This window comes from Papio anubis, chromosome X (assembly GCF_008728515.1).
Source record: "Papio anubis isolate 15944 chromosome X, Panubis1.0, whole genome shotgun sequence".
Taxonomy (NCBI): domain Eukaryota; kingdom Metazoa; phylum Chordata; class Mammalia; order Primates; family Cercopithecidae; genus Papio; species Papio anubis.
The window spans coordinates 47,957,951-47,979,400 of record NC_044996.1 but is presented as its reverse complement, the minus strand read 5'-3'; the positions used below and the strand labels follow the sequence as shown (position 1 = coordinate 47,979,400).

The 21,450-nt window shown below is 36.1% G+C and overlaps 1 protein-coding gene and 1 non-coding gene across 2 annotated transcripts in view; one reads left to right on the top strand and one right to left on the bottom strand.

Annotated features, from left to right (window-relative positions):
* Window positions 1–21,450, top strand: part of IL1RAPL2 (interleukin 1 receptor accessory protein like 2) — a 1,212,980-nt gene that overhangs the window by 1,097,309 nt on the left and 94,221 nt on the right. The gene's annotated exons all lie outside the window — the stretch shown is intronic.
* LOC116272329 lies at window positions 16,396–16,502 on the bottom strand. The gene has a single exon (XR_004181029.1). It is a non-coding gene; the product is annotated as a U6 spliceosomal RNA (small nuclear RNA).

Sequence of the window (21,450 nt, the reverse complement as noted above, 5' to 3'; positions counted from 1 at the left end):
AAAGTGATACTTGGACACTTTTTAGGAACAGATCAAGTGTATGACCTAATATCACTTATGTTAGGCTTACAGCAGAAAGAAACATCCAAAGTTTCAAAGTACCAAATGAAAAGGTGTCAGCCAGCATGGCCATATTGAAGAAACTTCACTCTCAGAACCACAAGAGGATTTTCCACCATTTCAACCAAATCTAGAATTTCTTGAAAAATGCACATTTCTCTGGGGCTTCTGCCTACCCTTGCTCCAGGGATTGTCTGTCAATGGGATAAGTGGGAAGAGCAGGAAGGGAGAATTAAACTGGAGAGTGATCTCTACCTAGGTCTCCCAGACTTTCCAAATTCATTTTCTTTCAGCCCAAATTCTGATGACAGGAAAACAAGTTGATGTGTTTCTGAAAGCCATAGTGGTGTGTTCTGAAAAGCAAAGAAGGGAAATTATTCTAAAATAGGAAGTCAATAAATGCCAGAAACATGACTTTGGTTGCAGTATTGAAATGGAGCTTACTTATTTGCAGAAAAGCAAATTAAATAAGATGTTTTTAGCCTGTTTGGTAATAGATATTGGTACACAAGCAATGGAGGACTAGAAAGGAGGGCTGAGGACTTTTAAATATTAAATTTAAAATATTCTGACCGAAAATAGTCAAATGGGACCATATTTGATACAGTTTTGAAGTGAGTTCTACATATGCATACACCCATTATTTGTAGTATCTTTGTTTTGGAGTAGATACATGAAAGGAAAATAATCACCATTGCATAATAGCAAGTCTTCATATCACAACCTGTTTGGTTATCTTTGTTTACTACTATTCAACAAAAAAGACAGAACATACTTATTGAGCACCTATTTTGTGAGAAGTACTATATTAGGTGCTCTAGGAGACGCAAAATAACTGAGATACAGACTATATCCTTCCAAATAATGTATTGTCCAGTAGTTATATCATTTTTTAATGCACACTTTACCTTTGTTTTATTTTCCTGCAAAGCAGAGACCATACGCCCTAACCAGTCACTCATTTGGGTTCCTGTTAAGAAGTGGTATGGTTTCTGGAGGACTTTATGGCAATATCTTTTGCTTGAGAGGTCTTTTGATTCTCTTCTCTCTTTTCACAGGGTGTAAAATTGACAAATTTTCCAAAGAATATCACAGATTCCTCTGTCTCTCAAATCAAGGGTCCTGGTTTTAGCTGCACAAGAAGCACATATTCTCCATTCTAAAGAAAGCAAAAACTCATTGTTCAGAATATTGTTTATTCTACTTCTGACTTTCTCTAGACTCATGGATCACACATAGGCTACATATAACTGTCCATTAATATCTTTGACCATGACAAACTATTTTAGATTTCTTTTTTACCTTTGTAAATAGAGTTCATTTCCTCCGTGTCACATTTATAGGCCCTACACAATCTATGATCACACTACTATTATGATTCTGACTCTGACTACTCCTATTACTACTACTACATACACACACATAAACACATACCCTGTACACTCATGCTATTCCTGAAAAAAGCATAAAGATATATAGTGGTAGAATGATGTTATCTGTAATGTCAAAATAAAAAATTGAGGACATCCCTATATATTCCTAGCCATCTGTAATTTATTATGAGTCTGTCATTTAGAAACTTATTCTAAATTCTTCTTGAACCTAATTGTATTTGTACTTTCAGCCAGTTCCATCAGTTGGAATATCAAACTCTGTGTGTCTACTACCTAGACACACAGAGTTTGTCTCTGTGTGGGAAGTATAAGTGTTCTGTTTAACTTTCATAACATTATTTCTAAGGAAATTCCTCTCTTTGGGATGTCTCAGATAATTTAGTGACCAACTTTGTGTTTTCTCATCCATCTGTACTTTGATATTGTGAACATGTACCTTACTCAGAGCTATACTTTCGTAGACTTGAGAGGTATGTCTTACTTTGCTTCTATTTCCCACTAGAGAGTTCAGCATGTAGTGGTATACTAAAAGACTTGAATCAACATAGTCATTATCATCATTCTTCTTTTGTTGAGATGGAGTTTTGTCCTTGTTGCCCAGGCTGACGTACAATGGCACGATCTTGGCTCACTGCAACCTCCGCCTCCCGATTCAAGTGATTCTTGTGCCTCAGCCTCCCGACTACCTGGGATTACAGGCACCCACCTCCATACCCGGCTAATTTTTTTGTATTTTTAGTAGAGATGTGGTTTCACCATGTTGGCCAGACTGGTTTTGAACTCTTGACCTCAGGTGATCCACCCACCTCGGCCTCCCAAATTGCTGGGATTACAGGCATAAGCCACCGAAACCGACCTATCATCATTAATCCAGTGACCTGTTATAGTGGCCATCTATCATGTTTGGAAGCACCAAATAAAAAAAAAATTGACTTTCTAAAATCTACTTAAATAGATCACAGTCTGATTAGTAAGGTTATTATAACATGGCTGACCGACCAGACCTTAGAGTGTTAGACCCATCCTTCTCACAGAAAGCTGCACAGACTAAGAAGTTAGAAAAAAAAAAATCGTTAACTCACCCATCCTCCAGTTACACACAGTTCAGCATGGAGAGAGTGATTCCATTTGTTTAGGGGAAAGTAAGGGAAGAGAACAAGAGTTTCTGCTTGGTGATCCAGGGAAATGCCCAAGAGCACCAAAGCAATACCTCCACAAGTCAGCAAGAGCCACAGCATACCTGGGCTTTGGGTGCCCCCTAAAGCAGATATGACTATAGTGACAAAAGTCTTGCATTGCAACACCCTCATCCTTTAAATGCCTGGAAAACCTTCTCAAGAAGGGTAGGCACAAATAAGCTAAGATTGCAAACACTAAAATAAATAACTCTTTAATACGCAGACACTGACTAACATCCACAAGCATCAAGAACCCCCAGAGGATAGGCACAGTGGCTCATGCCTGTAATCCCAGCACTTTGGGAGGCCAAAGCACGTAGATCACTTGAGGCCAGGAGTTCAAGACCAGACTGACCAACAGGGTGAAACCCCGTCTGTACTAAAAATACAAAAAATTGGCCAGGTGTGATGCCTCATGCCTGTAGCCCCAGCACTTTGGGAGGCAGGCAGATCACGAGGTCAGGAGTTCGAGACCGGCCTGGCCAGCATGGTGAAACCCCATCTGTACTAAAAATACAAAAAAAAAAAAAAAAATAGCCAGGCATGGTGGTGCATGCCTTTAGTCCCAGCTACTTGGGAGGCTGAGGCAGGAGAATGGCTTGAACCCAGCAGGCGGAGGTTTCAGTGAGCCGAGATTGCACCATTGCACTCCTGCCTGGGTGACAGAGCAAGACTCTGTCTCAAAAAAAAAAAAATTAGCTAGGTGTGGTGGCACGTGCCTATAGTCTCAGCTACTTGGGTGGCTGAGGCGTGAGAATCACATGAACCTGGTAGGTAGAGGTTGCATTGAGCTGAGATCATGCCATTGTACTCCAGCCAGGGCAACAGAGTGAGACTCTTTCTCAAAAAACAAAACAAACAAAAAAACAAAACAAAACAAAACAACAACAAAAAAACCCCACCAACACCACCTGGGAACACATAAACTCAACAAATGCACTAAATAAGGCACCAAAGACCAATCCAGGAGAGACATAGATAGAGACCTTTCAGACAGAGAATTCAAAATAACTATTTTGAGGAAGCTCAACAAAATCCAAGATAACACAGAGAAGGAATGCAGAGTCCTATCAGATAAACATAACAAAGAGATTGAAGTAATTAAAAAGAATAAAAAATATTCTGGAGCTGAAAAATGTAATTGACATACTGAAGAATGCATCACATTCTCTTAACAGCAGAATTGATCAAGCAGAAGAAAGATTTAGTGAGCTTGAAGACAGGCTATTTGAAAATAAATACTCAAAGGAGACAAAGGAAAAGAATAAAAAACAATGAAGCATGCTTGCAAGATGTAGACAATATCCTCAAAGGGTAAATCTAAGAGTTTTTGGCCTTAAAGAGGAAAGAGAGAGAGATATTGGGGTAGAAAGTTTATTCAAAGATTTAATGACAGAGAACTTCCCAAACCTAGAAGAAGATATAAATATCCAATTACAAAAAGGTTATGGAACACCAGGTAGATTGAACCCAAAGAAGACACTTTAAGGCATTTGGGAGTTAATCAAACTCCCAAAGGTCAAGGAAGAAGAAAGGATCCTAAAAGCAGCAAGAGAAAAGAAATAACATGTAAAAGAGCTGCAATATGTTCTGGAATCAGATTCTCAGTGGAAATCTTACAGGCCAGGAGAGAGTGGTATGATATATTTCAAGTGCTAAAGAAAAAAACTGTATCCTAGAATAGTATATCTAGTGCAAATGTCCTTCAAACATGAAGGATAAATACTTTCCCAAACAAAAGCTGAGGGATTTCATCACCACCAGACCTATCCTACAAGAAATGCTAAAGAGAGTTATTTAATCTGAAAGGAAAGGACATTAATAAGCAATAAAAAATCATCTGAGGGTACAAAACTCACTGCTAATAGTAAGTAACCAGAAAAACATAGAATATTACAACACTGGAATTATGGTATGTTAACTACTCGTATCTTGAGTAGAAAGATTAAAAGATGAAGGAATAGAAAATAATAACTGTAACAACTTTCCAAGACATAGTACAATAAGATATAAATAGAAATTTTAAAAAGTTAAGAAGCAGGGGGACAAAGTTAAAGTGTAGAGTTTTTAGTAATTTTCATTTTGCATGTTTGTTTATGCAACCTGTGTTAAATTATTATCAGTTTTAAATAACAGGGTATAAGATATCATTTGCGAGACTCATGGTAACCTCAAATCAAAACAACATAAAACAGATATATAAAAAATAAAAAGCAATAAATTAAAACATATCACTGAAGAAAATTGCCTTCACTAAAAGGAAGACAGGAAGGAAGGAAAAAAGGAAGAGAAAACCACAAAACAATAAAAAGACAAATAACAAAATGGCAGGAATAAATCCTTACTTATCAATAATAACATTGAATGTAAATGAACTAAACTCTCCAATCAAAAGAGGTTCAGTGGTTGGATAGATTAAAAAAAAAACAACAACAAGATCCAGTGATATATTGCCTAGAAGAAACACACTTTACCTATAAAAACACACAAAGGCTGAAAATAAAGGGATGGAAAAAGGTATTTCATGTCAATGGAAAACAAAAAAGCAGGAATAGCTATCCTTATATCAGAAATAATAGATTTCAAGAAAAATTGTAAGAAGAGACAAAGAGGATCATTATATAATAATAAAGGAGTCAATTCAGCAAGAGGATATAACAATTATAAATATATATAAACCCAACACTGGAACTCCCAGATATGCAAAGCAAATATTACTAGAGATAAAGAGAGATACAGCCTAATGCAATAGTATCTGGAGACTTCAACACATCACTGTCAGCATTGGACAGGCCTTCCAGAGAGAAAATCAACAAAGAAACGTTGAATTTAATCTGTACTACAGACCAAATGAGCTTACTGGATATTTACAGAACATTTCATCCAATGGCTGCAGAACACAATTTATTATCTGCAGCACATAGACCATTCTCGAGGATAGACCATATGTTCAGCAAAAAAACAAGTCTTAAAACATTCAAAAAAGTTGAAATTATATTCTGAATCTTCTCTGACCACAATGGGATAAAACTATAAATTAATAACAAGAGGAATTTGGGGAACTATAAAAATACATGGAGGCCAGTCTCAGAATCTCAAATATTATAGTTGTCTAATACTTATCAGTTTCTAATTTTTGTCAGCTGATTCATAGAGCAGCTTACTACTTTCAAAAGAGGAACAGTTTGAAAGCCATTCTACATTCTTTTTCTACTTCCCAGTTGACACTGGAGTTGCTGCAGAGGGTTCCCTTTAAAAGTAGTTTAAAAGTATTCCATAAAATAAATGCAATATTTTTCATCTTTTCTCTTTTATTCGCTAAAGATATGGACTTACTTTCAAAGTCTGTTTTCTTCTTTACTGCAAAGTAGATTTGGCAGTCCTGTGCTAGATTCATTCCATTACAAACTTCAGATAAAAGGGCAGCAATAGAAATAGATTATTAAATCACTAGCCAGTTGTCTAATTACACTGTGAAATCAAAAGCATACCTCCTTTATTGTCACTTACAGAAACTTTCCCTATCTTAGCAAAATCTTCAATCAGTGTTTAGCTCTCATTCCTTTTCTTCTACACTCTTCCTACTTTATCTTCCACCAAAGCCAGAATTTTCACTGCTCTCATGCTTTTTTTCCCCTGTACATCAGAAGTTCTTCCAGTGATACGTACAGAATGCTCATGCTTGTGAGTGGGAATAGCATATGAAAAGCTCTGTTAGCATGACATCTCTTTATGAGCTGATTCCACATCTTAGACAGAACTCTCAGAATCTCCTTTTGTAAAATCTTAGATTTTTACACTGACCTTTATGTTATATGGCTTGCGTTTTGTGTACCTGATCTCTTATTGGATGTGTGACTAATGTGAGTATCATCAACTGATACAAGGAAAGATGCCCAGAATAAACAAGTTGACCATGGTAGTGCTTTTGAAAAATATGCACACATTATTTGAAACTCCTCCCCTCAAGACCTGAAGACCTAGTTAAGACTTCAACCTCCTAAGAGATACTGAACAGAACCAGCTAGCCATACACAAATATCTGACAAACAGAAACTGAAGTAATAAATGTTGATTATTTTAAGTCACTATGTTTTAGGCTATTTTATTACATAGAAATAGGTAACAGGATATTCATAGGTTTTAACAATTAGCCTATCACATCTCTCAAAAATGGTAAAGGGGATTCTCTATATGATACTTATCTATACAATTGACCCTTAAACAACATGTGTTTGAACTCTGTTGGTTCACTTACGTGTGAGTTTTCTCCACAAATACATCAGAAAATTTTTGGAGATTTGTGACAATTTGTAAAAACTAGGAGATGAATTGCTTAACCTAGAAATATCAAAACAATAAGAAAAAGTTATGTCATGAATGCACAAAATATATGTACATCCTAGTCTACTTTATCATTTACACAAATATAATATACAAAAGTATATTATGAAAAGTTAAAAACCCTGTATCAAAAAAGTTTAAATTTATCAAAACTTATACAAACACAGACCATACATGGTGCCATTCCCAGTTGAGAGAAATGTAAACAAATGTAAAGATGCAGTATCAAATTATAACTGCATAAAATTAACTGTAGTGTGTACTATACTACTGTAATAATTTTGCAGCTACCTCCTGTTATTGCAGTGAGCTCAGGTATTGCTAGTACCACTTAAAATGCTGTGTGCTGCTAATCATCTTCATGTGAGCAATTCCTCTCTCCCGTAAATTGAGTATCACAGAAAAAAAGGGATCTCTGGTGTTATTTATGTAGTTTTCATTGATTTTAGTGCAATACCATAAGCTTTGGATAATACCATGAGAACCCATATAAATTGCCACGAGTGATGCTGGAAGTGTCCCCAAGAAGCAGAAAAAAGTCTTGACATGACAGGCAAAAGCTGAATTGCTTGTTATGTACCATAGATTGAGGTCTGCAGCTGCAGTTGCCTGCCGTTTGAAGGTAAAATAATCCAGCTTGAAGATTATTGTAAAAAAAAAAAAAAGAGAGAGAAAAGAAAATTTGTGAAGCCATTGCTGCAGTTCCACAACCAGATGCAAAAATGTTGCACTTTTTGAAAAATACCCTTTTATTTAGTATTGAAAATGAAGCTTTTAGATAAGTGCAGGATTGCTCTAAGAAAGGCATACCTATAAACTCTAACATGATTTAAGCAAAAGTCAAGTCAATATATGACAACTTAATAGGAAGCATACAAAGTTGAAGAATTTAATGCCAGCGAAGGATGGTTTGATAATTTTAGAAAGAGATTTGGCTTTAAAAATGTCAAGATAACAGGAGAAGCAGCTTTTGACAACCAAGAGGCAGCACAAGTTTCCAGATGCCATTAAGAAAATCATTGAGGAGAAAGGATATCTTCCTCAACAGGTTTTTAATGCAAGTGAAAGTGCCATATTCTGGGGAAAAAATGCCACAAACAACATTTGTTGGTAAGGAAGAGAGGCAAGCACCAGGATTAAAGGCAGGAAGAGACAGGCGAATTCTACTCTTTTGTGTAAATGCAGTCAGGTTTATGATAGGATTGCTCCTATTTATAAAACTGGTAACCCCTGAGCCTTGAAAGGAAAAGATAAATACCAGTTGCCAGTCTGTTGATTGTACAACAAGAAGACCCGGACAATCAATGAAAATCCTTTTTCTGGATTGGCTCCATCAATGCTGAAGTCAAGAAGCACCTTGTCAGTAAGAGACTGCCTTTTAAAGTTCTTTTGATATTGGACAATGCCCCTGACCACCAGATGCCCCTGTGAGTTCAACACCACTGGCATCAGAGTGGTCTACTTTCTCCAAAACAGAATATCTCTAATCTAGCCTCTGGATCAGAGGGCCATAACAACCTTTAAGGCTCATTACATACAATACTCTGTGGAAAAGATTGTCAATGCTATGGAAGAAAACCTCCTCAACAGAGAGAGCATCAGGGAAATCTGGAAGGATCACACCATTAAAGATGCTGTCTTTGTTATAGAAAAAAACCATGAAAACAATCAAGCCCAAACCAATAAACTCCTGCTAGAGAAAACTGTGTCCAGATATTGTGCATGACTTCACAGGATTTATGAGAGAGCCAATCAAGGAAATGATGAACAAGAGAATACATTTTCTCTTTCTTATGATTTTCTTAATAACATTTTTTCTGTAGCTTAAATTATCAGAATACAGTATATAATGCATGTAGCATATAAAATATGTGCTAACTGATTATGTATGCTACTGATAAGGGACCAGTCAACAGTAGGCTATTAGAAGTAAGTTTTGGGTGAATCAAATTATATGTGGATTTCTACCTGCGTGTGTGTGGAGCGGGGGCAGTGGGGATTAGCGGCCCTCACCCCTGCATTGTTCAAGGGCCAACCGTAGTTGATAAATAATCAGTCAAGTCATCAAGCATAGTGGATTTTCATACGTTCACCCTTGTCTTGAATAGTTATAGCCCAAGGAGCTCAGCCTTACATAAAAGGAAATTTTATGAGCCTTTATTTTATGTGTATGTGAGTGTGTGTGTGTGTGTGTGTGTGTAATTTAAGCCACCTTAACAAAGCATCATATTGTACTTTTTTTCCTCCTATCATTTGGGAGAACGAAAAGCCAACCTACAAGAGAAAACCTGTTACATTTTTATGGATGGAATTTTAAAACACTTGACCTTTTGAAAACTATATTCACGATAATATTATTTAACATTACTTGTTTTTCTGAAAAAGACAAATAAGATGTTTTCTTTCATTTTGGCAGATTAGAAGAGATTAAATTTCACGGTAAATTGTTTACTGAGTGACTGAAATAAAATATTAATTCACTAGCTGAGTATATGTTTATTGAACTGGAATTTTTTTTTTTTTTTTTTTTCTTTTAATGGTTTTTCGAAACGGGTTTTTTTTTTTTTTTTTTGTTGGTTTTTTCTGTTTTGAGCAAACATGAAGCACAAAATACAGAAATTTTTACTTTCCCCAACTCAAAAACTAATAAAAAACCCACTTAGCTTTATGATTCATTTCAAATCATTTTAAAATTATCTAACATTATTTTAATAGCAAGCTGCAGCTCACAATTAGTTGATCTCTTTGTGATCTTTACCATGTTTTCAACAATATTTATATAAAAATAAGATTACTTATTTTTGTGAATTATGTGGATTCCAAAATAAGTTAGAGTAAAAAGCAGGGTGGGTGTTTCTTAACCTTGTACAAAAAAGCAATGAAAGATTTCCCACGTTGATTATTTCCCATTCAGTACGCTTTCTGGGATTCATTGGTTCAAGTTTTCTCTGTCTTCTGCACATGTGCTTCATGTCCCCAAAGGATGTGAAAGGGGTAAATATTTTATATTACTTATGTATAGAAAATCCTGGCTTGTCCCACCCACAATTTCACCCTGGTACCCCATAGTCAAATACCTGAGATTTCATTTCTTAGAAGATAAACTCAAGCATCACATTGTCCTGGTCTTGCTGCATTCTTCTCTTCTTTTTCCACCCAAAGCAATTTTTCTAATTAATTTTTAAATGTTGAAATGACCATTTTACAATCCCATGCAGGGATTATAATTCAGAAAATCCCATATACTCTATACCCAGTTTTCCCCAGTGGTAAACTCTTCTAGAACTACAGCGTAATCTGACAACCAAGATACTAACATTGATACAGTATAACACAGAACAGTTCTATCCTGACAGAAATCCTTCATGTTGCACTTTTATAGTAACACCCATTTCCCTCCCACCACTATCCCCTATTTAACTCCTGGTAACCACTAAACTTCTCTCCATTTCTGTAATTATGTTATTTTGAGAATGTTAAATTTGTTTATTTTTCTAAAACTTTTACAGTGTTACATTTTACATTTGAGTCCTCAATCCATTTTGAATAATTTTTATTGTATAACTTGTGAGGCTTAGTTCAGGGTTCATTATTTTTTGCCTATGGATGTCCAGTTTTTCTAGCACCATTTGTTGAAAAGCCTATCTTTCCTCCATTGAAGTACTTTTATATTTTTGTAAAAAAATCAGCTGGGAATATTTGTGTGACTCTATTTTTGTGTTTCCTGTACACACACACACACACACACACACACACATATATATATCTCCACCAGAGCACACAGTCTTGATGACTATAGCTATATAATAAATCTTGAAATCAAATGGAATGATTTTTCCTACCTTTTTTCGCAATATTGTTTTAGCTATTCTAAGTTCTTTGACTTTTCATATAAATTTAGTGTAATCTTGTCTATATCTAAAAAAAAAAAAAAACTAACTGGAATGTTGATAGTAATGCATTAAACCTTTATAACAATTTGGAGTAAATTGACATCTTTACTATGATGAGTCTTCCAATTCACAAACACACTGTGTCTCTCTAGTTATTTAGATCCTTTTTGATTCATTTATTCAGTGTTCCATATTTTTGGCATACAAGTCCAGCACATGTTTTGTTAATTTATACCTAAGTACTTTATTTTTTCAATGATTGTAAATGACACTATATTTAAAATATTTTTGGGTGTGTGTGTGTATATATATTATATATAGAGAGAGATATATATACCCATACATTTATACTATATATATATAAAATATATTTATTTATTCATTTATTTATTTATTTATTTGAGACAGAGTTTTTGCTCTTTCACCCAGGCTGGAGTGCAATGGTGCAATCTTGGTTCACTGCAACCTCCGCCTCCCGGGTTCAAGCAATCCTCCTGCCTCAGCCTCCTGAGTAGCTGGGATTACAGGCACCCACCACCACGACCCGCTAATTTTTGTATTTTTAGTAGAGATGGTGTTTCGCCATGTGGGCCAGGCTGGTCTCAAACTCCTGACCTCAGGTGATCCACCAGCCTTGGCCTCCCAAAGGGTTAGGATCAAATGCATGAGCCACCACGCCTGGCTGGTTTTTATATTTTTAATTAGTGTCTATGAATTGATTTCTTAGTTTATAGAAACATAGTTGATTCTTGTATGCTTATATTATATCCTGAAACATTGCTAAACTCTCTTATTAGTTCTAGGAGTTGTTTTTTTTATTTTTTTATAGATTCCCTAGGATTTTCAACATAGACATCATGTCATCTGGAAATAGGGGCAGTTTTATTTCTTTCTCTCCAGTTTGCATGTCTTTTATTCTATTGTTTTGCTTTATTGCACTGGCTACAACTTCCAACAGTGTATTGACTAAGAGCAGTGATTTTCAGTTGTTGATAAGGGGTCATTTTGCTCTGTCTGCTTTCAAAAATTTGTCTTTGTGTTTAGTTTCTGGAAGTTTAAACATATTGTGTCTTAGTATGGATTTCTTTGTGTTTACCCCATTAGAGGTTCACCCAACTTTTTAAATCTATAGGTTTATATTTATACCATATATGGAATATTTTAGGCATTATTTATTTGAGTACCAACATCTTTTCCTTTTCTCCCCAGGACTCCAATGTCTTGAATGTTGAACCTTTTGTTGTAGTCACATAGGTCCTAGACTATCCATTTTTTTTTCTAGTCTATTTTCTCTCTACTGTCCAGAATGAGTAATTACTATTCTATTTTCAATTCAATGGTTTATTTCATCTTTCCCCTCCATTCTGTTTTTGAGCCCATCTATTGAGCTTTCTATTTCAATTATTGTACTTTTTAATTCTGGAATTTTCATTTGGTTCTTTATATTTCTAATTCTTTGCTGGGACTTTCTATTACTATACTGAGGCTTCCTATTTTTAAACTTGATTCATGTATCTTCATAATTGTTTGCTGAAGTTTTTTATTACCACTGTTTAAATAATTGCCACATAATTTTAATATCTCTGTCATCTTGGTGTTGGTATCCATTACCTTTGTTCATTTATTTTGAGATTTTCCTATTTTTGGAATAACTACTAGCTTCCAATTTAAACCTAGACGTTTTGTACTATGTTCTTATTTAAACCTTCTATTTTAGCTGGCTTTCTCTAATACTGCTCCATCAGGGAAAATAGGGGAATTAGCTCATTGTTACTAGGTGAAGGTAGAAGCCCAGGTTCCTTATTCAGCTTTCACTGACACCCAAAGTGAGAGTCTCCTAACTACTTCTACATAGGTGAGAGTTCCAGGTTCTTCCATGGTCTCCACTGATACCTTAGTGGAGGTGGCTTTATTATTACTTGGCAATTGTGAAAGGCCTCCTCTGACAGAACCCCTGTGGGGAGTAAAGGGATGTCTCATTACAGCTGAGTTGGGGTAGAAGTCCAGACTTCTCACATGGTGTCTCACACAGATACTGCAAAAGGGCAAGAAGAATGTGATTCTCATTAACAACAAGCGGGGATTAAAGTCTTAGCTTTCTATTTGGCCATCTCTGATACCATCTCAATGGCGTGCTAGACAACTTGTTACAGCATCCTAAGAGTGAATGTCTAGGCTCTCCAATTATCCTTTGCTGGCATGGGCAGGGGTGGTACCATATTTTTTTTCTGTGATGTTTGGTTGGACTATAATAATTATTGTCCAAAAGCTTTCTATCTTTCTAGGCTTCCCCTTTTTTAGCCTTTTAGATAGGAAGAGCAGGTCTTTGTTGGGCTTTTTATGTCTGCGACTATTGCCATTTCTGGGTTTCTGGCTTATTCAGCAACAAGTCTGGTGTATATGAGACACAAAGAAGACCCAGGGACCTAACCACTGTGTCATTCCTTGTGTCCTGTAGTCCTTAGCCCGTCTGCCTTCTTCTCCCTGTTTATCAGCATCATCTTATGTTTGCTTTATACATAATATCCAGATAGCTTAGTTGTACCTCGTGGGAAAAAATAGGAGAAATTATAGCAACTCTATCTTCCCAGAAGCATAAGGCTTTATTTTTAGTTTTAGTTTCAGTTCTGGGGTACATATGCACTATGCAAAGGTTTGTAACATAGGTAAACGTGTGCCATGATGGTTTGCTGGACCTATCAACCCATCACCTAGTTATTAAGCCCAACATGCACTAGCTATTTTTCCTAATACTCTCCCTCCCCCCACCCCACCCACTGACAGGCCCCAGTGTGTTGTTTGCCTCCCTGTGTCCATGTGTACCCATTGTTCTGCTGCTACTTATAAATGAGAACATTTGGTGTTTGGTTTTCTGTTCCTGCATTAGTTTGCTGAGAATTATGGCTTCCAGCTTCATCCATGTCCCTGCAAAGGACATGATCTCATTACTTTTTATGACTGCATAGTATTCCACGGTATATATGTACCACATTTTCTTTATCCAGTCTACCATTGATGGACATTTGGGTTGACTTCATGTCTTTGCTATTGTGAATAGTGCTGCAATAAACATACACATGCACGTATCTTTGTATAGAATCATTTATATTTCTTTGGGTATCTACCCACTAATGGGATTGCTGGGTCAAATGGTATTTCTCGTTCTAGATCTTTGAGGAATTGCCACACCGTCTTCCACAATGGTGGAACTAATTTACATTACCAACAACAGTGTAAAAGTGTTCCTCTTTCTCTGCAACCTCTCCAGCATCTGTTGTTTCTTGACTTTTTAATAATGGCCTTTCTGACAGGTATAAGATGGTATCTCATTGTGGTTGTGATTTGTATTTCTCTAATGATCAGTGATATTGATCTTTTTTTTCATATGTTTGTTGACTGCATGAATGTCTTCTTTTCAGAAGTTTCTGTTCATGTTCTTTGCCTGTTTTTTAATGGGGTCATGTGTTTTTACCTCATAAATTTGTTTGAGTTCCTTGTAGATTCTGGATATTAGACCTTTGTCAAATGGATAAATTGAAAAAATTTTCTCCCACTCTGTAGGTTGCCTGTTCGTTCTAATGATAGTTTCTTTTTCTGTGCAGAACTCTTTAGTTTAATTAGATCCCATTTATCAATTTTTGCTTTTATTGCAATTGCTTATGGTTATTTCATCATGACATCTTTGCCCATGTCTATGTCCTGAATGTTATCGCATAGATTTTCTTCTAGGGTTTTTATAGTTTTGAGTTTTACATTTAAGTCTTTAATCCATCTTGAGTTAATTTTTTAATAAAGTATGAGGAAGGAGTCCAGTCTCAATTTTGAGCAAATGGATAGCCAGTTCTCCCACACTATTTATTAAATGAGGGATTATTTCCCCATTGCTTCTTTTTGTGACATTTGTCAAAGATCAGATGGTTGTAGATGTGCAATCTTATTTCTGAGTTCTCTATTCTGTTCCATTGGTCTGTCTGTTTTTGTACCATTACCATGCTGTTTTGGTTATTGTAGCCTTACGGTTTAGTTTAAAGTCTGGTAGCGTGATGCCTCCAGCATTGTTCCTTTTGCTTAGGATTGTCATGGCCATATGGGCTCTTTTTGGTTCCATAAAAAAATTGAAATAGTTTTTTTTTTTTTTTAATTCTGTGAAGAATGTCAATGGTAGTTTAATGGGAATAACATTGAATCTATAAATTACTTTGGGCAGTATGGTCATTTTCATGATATTGGTTCTTCCTTTCCATGAGCATGGAATATTTTCTCATTTGTTTGTATCCTCTCTGGTTTCCTTGAGCAGTGATTTGTAGTTCTCCTTGAAAACGAACTTCACTTCCCTTGTTAGCTGTATTCCTAGGTATTTTATTCTTTTTGTAGCAATTGTGAATGTGGGTTCATTCATGATTTGGCTCTCTGCTTGCCTGTTGTTGGTGTATCTGAAAGCTTGTGACTTCTGCACATTGATTTTGTATCCTGAGAATTTGCTGAAGTTGCTTATCAGCTTAAGAAGCTTTGGGGCTGAGATGATGGGGTTTTCTAGATATAGGATCATGTCACCTGCAAACAAAGACATTTGGATTTCCCCCCTTCCTATATGAATACCCTTTATTTATTTCTCTTGCCTGGTTGCCCTGGCCAGAACTTCCAATACTATGTTGAATAGGAGTGGTGAGAGAGAGCATCTTTGTCTTGTGCCAGTTTTCAAGGGGAATGCTTCCAGCTTTTGCCCATTCAATATAATATTGGCTGTGGGTTTGTCATAAATGGCTCTTATGATTTTGAGGTATGTTCCTTCAATACCTAGTTTACTGAGAGTTTTTGACATGAAGGGATGTTCAATTTTATTGAAGGCCTTTTCTGCATCTATTGAGATAATCTTGTGGTTTTTGTCTTCAGATCTATTTACGTGATGAATTACATTTATTGATTTGCATATGTTGAACAAGACTTGCATCCTGGGAATGAAGCCAACTTGATCGTGGTGGATAAGTTGCATGATGTGCTGCTGGATTTGGTTTGCCGCATTTTATTGAGAATTTTTGCATCAATATTCATCAGGGATATTGGCCTGAAGTTTTCTTTTTTTTGTTGTATCTCTGCCAGGTTTTGGTATCAGGATGATGCTGGCCTCATATAAAGAGTTAGAGAGGGGTCCTTCTTTTTCAATTATTTGGAATAGTTTCAGAAAAAATGGTACCAACTCCTCTTTATATTTCTGGTAGAATTCAGCTGTAAATCCAACTGGTCTTGGACTTTCTTTGGTTGGTAAGCTATTTATGATTGCCTTAATTTTGGAACTTATTATTGGTCTATTGAGGGATTCAACCTCTTCCTGGTTCAGTCTTGGGAGGGTGTATGTGTCCAGGAATTATCTGTTTTCTTTAGATTTTCTACTTTATTTGCATAGATCTGTTTATAGTATTATCTGATGGTTGTTTATATTTCTGTGGGTCAGTGGTGATGTCCACTTATTCATTTTTTATTGTGTCTGTTTGATTATTCTCTCTTTTCTTCTTTATTAGTCTAGCTAAAAATATGGAACACTTCATGAATTTGCGTGACATCCTTGTGCAGGGGCCATGCTAATCTTCTCCGTATTGTACCAATTTTAGTATATGTGCTATCAAATCGAGCACAGCATAAGGCTTCTAAAACCATTTTTAAAAATAAAAATTGTGTCCAGCTGGGTACCTCTTCCACTGGTAGAAAGTAATGAGCTCACTTAAGATCACTGAAACATCACAGGAAAGACTAGAGCTCATTCACAGTAGCTTCCATCTCATCGTAGTTTGATGCAGTCTGTTGGTAATGATAAATATTTTTCTAGACACAATTTCTCTTGATTGGTTAGCTGAAAGGCAGGAAAGCTTTTCAGTCTCTCTATGTGGACTGAGCTGATTATGAAGAGACCACAGAAAACTTCTCTTTTCCTTGATGGCATCAGACTCAATAGAATCCACTTAGGGACCGTACACAGGAAAGCAAGATGGGGTTAACTAAAGTAATGTAGGAAAAAAGTATTCTGTTGTACCTGATGATCCCCCTTTGGCAAAGGGGAATCTCTGTCACTTAAATATCTATGTCTCTAAAGGAACCTGCTAAAGGTTACTGCTAAATACTGGGAAATTGGTTTTACCATTAGATTTTGCTTGATACTACATTGCAGGGGCTGCTTCCCAAGGCACAAAAGTGTTAGATAAATGTCTTCCTCAATAATTACATAGTAACAACTGAATGTGTAACTACATGACACCTTGTCAAAACTCAATAATAATTACATAGTACTTTCGTTTTCCTCAACTAGTGCTATTATATCAGAGAAACAGGTATACTAAATCATAATGCTTTAGTGATTACATATTTATTTACTAAATCATCAGGTATGACATGAAATTTCTTCTTAAGTTATATTTAACAAGATACATAGTAATTTCATTATTTTCTGCTGTTTGCTATGTGAAGTAAACCTCCAAAGTTTTAAAGTTTCAAGTGTCTCTTGTGGTTGTTATTGTTCTTGTTTTTGCCAGATCAAAAAAAATGTCACCTGTTCTAGCAGTTGCTGAGAAATTGACCCTCTTTGCATGAAATGTAAGCACTGGATCCCATAGGACAAGTAAAACTTCTTTAACTTGATGATTTTATTCAATAAGTCTCTATACTGCACATTCTAAAGCTCACACTACTTTGCTCATTCTGTGTTACTTAAACTTCTGTAATTTCCTCTACTCCTAATCACCAGGCTGTATAGAACAAACAAAGATAAATACTTGCATTAAGTTGCAGACAACTTTAACAATCTGATTTTACAAAAGTCAGAAAGTAATTGTTTTTCCTGGTGATCCTTATTTGAAATGAAGCAGTTCAATGGCAGGCAAAGATTATTTTGGTGGAAGAAGGGGCTGTCCTGTGCTGTTTAGTAGTACACCACTGGCCTTTACCAGCTAAATGTCAGTAGCATTTCCCACCAGTTGTCACAACCGAAAATGGCTCCAGACATTACCAAATGTACCCTAGGGGGCCAAAATTGTCCCTAGTATGTATACTCTAAAAAAAGATTAAATGGAAGTTAAATAACGTTCTGATGGAGATTGTAGTATAGTCAAATTCTACCACATATTAGCCCATTAATGAAGTGAAGCTATTCCAGAAGAACATTTCCTGAGAAGAAAGCTGTATCCCCTGCACATTTGTAGTTAAGTGCCAATAGGGAGTTTATGTCACCTCCTGAAGGCCCAATTATTTGCCTGATATCAAAAGTATGGTTACATTATCCTGTGCCTAGAAACTAAAACCAAGAGATGTTGGTAAATGTATAGGGAATAGAGGTGAATAATTAAAAAAGAAAAAAACATAAATAATACATAAATATTAGTCTGTAAGATTCAGTACTGACATAACATGTGAGTAACACATGAGCAATAAACTTTTTAAAAAGTCTTGTGAGTACATTGTAGGTGTATATATTGTGGGATACATGAGATGTTTTGATACAGGCATGCAATGACTAATAATCAAATCATCAAAAATGGGGTATTCATCCCCTCAAGCATTTTTCCTTTGTGTTACAAACAATCCAGTTATACTCATTTAGTCATTTTAACTGTACAATAAATTATTTTTACTTGTAATCACCCTGTTGTGTTATCAAATACTGGGCCTTATTTATTCTTTCTAACTACTTTTTGTATCCATTAACCAGCCCCATCCCCCACAACCCCCATTACGCTTCCTAGCCTCTGTAAACCACTCTTCTACTCAGATGAACCGTACATTTAATGGAATATGTACACACTCACCTTGCATTTTATAGAAGACCTGGAGCTCATAGCTGTTCTTTAGATTATGAAGTCTATTGCAACTGATTTTTTTTTTTTTTTTTTTTGTCTTTTCCTGACTTCTGAATAGTTGATACTAGGAGTCAATAGGGTAATAGCCAAAGTTTAAGATCAAAAGCCGGGGCCGGGCGCGGTGGCTCAAGCCTGTAATCCCAGCACTTTGGGAGGCCAAGACGGGCAGATCACGAGGTCAGGAGATCGAGACCATCCTGGCTAACACGGTGAAACCCCGTCTCTACTAAAATATACAAAAAACTAGCCGGGCGAGGTGGCAGTCGCCTGTAGTTCCAGCTACTCGGGAGGCTGAGACAGGAGAATGGCATGAACCCGGGAGGCGGAGCTTGCAGTGAGCTGAGATCTGGCCACTGCACTCCAGCCTGGGCGACAGAGCGAGACTCTGTCTCAAAAAAAAAAAAAAAAAAAAAAAAAAAAAGATCAAAAGCCTCTGATACTTGAAATTGCAACCCCCACCCAATCCCTGTGGAGAGTCCTAAGGAGATACCAGGTCTTATCAGAGAGCAACAACTCTCTTGTCTTTCTTTGGCAAACTAGAGAGTAACAAAGGCTAATTTATATTGCATATAACTAAAACATATTATAATTTTCTATAACAAGCTGAAGCATTAGTTTTAAAATATGTATGCACAATCAAGAAAAAAATGGTGCATAAGTGAAAAAGGCAAGGTACTATTTGGTTAGGGGATGGATTACAGCCTCCAAATATGTCAAGGAATGGCTTGCAGAAAAGTTCCTCTCTTGTTTTATACTATCATGTGATAGGCAAAGTCATTTCTTAATTACTCTTCACAGCTTCTAATCCCCTAGACTTGTTTACTATATGGAATCATGATGAAAGATGCAAGAACAACAAGCTATGACACTATAATGACACTTGAGGCTGTACTTAAGTTATAATCCAAGTTATATGTCATGGCAGATCAAGCACTTCTTTTGTAAATACTTTTTGTTAAATCATAAAGTTCCATACTAGGGGGAACATAATTAACTCTATGATCTAAACTCAGAAAGATAACCAGGAATTAAATATCCTGTTGAAAGTTTATTTTCAGAACAAGGTAAAATCATGACTTTCATACAGACACAAAAATTGATTAAAGATTTATTTTATTCATATGGTATGAGGGAACCAGGCCAATATTATAACTGGTTCAAAATAAAATTCAAAAGAGTTAAAATTTGTATGGAGTAGAGGAACATTGACAAATGGAGACAAAACTGGTTTTTCCAAGGTGAAGTGGAGGAGCCAAATGTCCAACAGACAGAGTAGAATTTATGTATCAGTTACCTTCAACTTACAAGGAGTTGCAAAATAATTCAGACAAGGAACAATGAACAATGAACAGAACAATGATTTTGCTTAAATCAGGCCTAAAGGATACACTAGAGATGATGTATCATTTCCCACAGAAACATCAATTTTTACTAAAATTTCCCTCCTTTTTGATCAAAAAAGCCTGAAAATTATCTTGATCAAAAAATAAAATATATCATTAGACTGGATCTAATTATTTATGAAGGTGCAGCAAGTGTGTTAATTTGTCATATGGACCTTCTTAAGTTTATTTTGATGGACGTTTTCATAAAGAATCTCAGATTGGACTTTTAAAAGCTCCTTATTACGTGTTGACCTGAGACTAGGAAACAAGGATTTTGCCAATAGTACCTACAAATATGGGTGAATTTCTTTCTTTCTTTTTTTCTTTTTTCTTTCTTTTTTTTTTTTTTTTTTGAGACAGAGTCTCACTGTGTCACCCAGGCTGGAGTGCAGTGGTATGATCTCGGCTCACTGCAACCTCCACCTCCCAGGTTCAAGCGATTCTCCTCCTCAGCCTCCCAAGTAACTGGGACTACAGGCACCCACCACCATGCCTGGTTAATTTTTTCTATTTTTAGTAGTGACACGGTTTCACCATGTTAGCCAGGATGGTCTAGATCTCCTGACCTCATGGTCCGCCTGCCTCGTCTTCCCAAAGTGTTGGGATTATAGGCGTGAATCACCACACCTGGCCAGAATTTCTTTCTTTTTAAGGTTTTCAAAACATCCTAAAGTCCTTGACTTGCCAGAAAGTGACCTTCCTTACTCATCTGTAAGTCTGAGAACCCTGGAAGCCAGGTACCATTCCAGTTTTCCCAAGTTTACTTTGTAAGCATTGGCTTTATAAAGTCAGCTTTGGTGCTTTAAAAGTATCTGTTCATATCTAATTGAACAAGCATAATTTTCACATATAACATCCTAGGCAAGTCCTTGGTTCTATAACAGATGTTTCCAATTATTCTCCAATAAAAGGAGAATAAATTCTTACTGCAACTATGCAAATCACTACATTGCTAGGAAAATAAAAATATTCAATAAGAGTTTCTGAATTCTGAAGGGGTCAACAAGGAGAATAAAATACCATTTATAAATATTTCATTTCAGTTTATAAAAGCAGAGTCTACTAAATTAATATGAGTTATAGTGTAAAGGTACAAAAGTGTGATACCTTTCCTCACCAATCATAAGGGTAACAGGCAAGACTCCTATAACAAAAGATAGGTTAACAAGAGACAAGCATGACAAATTTATTTTATTTTATTTTATTTTTTTTTATTTTTTTTTTTTTTTGAGACGGAGTCTCGCTCTGTCACCCAGGCTGGAGTGCAGTGGCCGGATCTCAGCTCACTGCAAGCTCCGCCTCCCGGGTTTACGCCATTCTCCTGCCTCAGCCTCCCGAGTAGCTGGGACTAC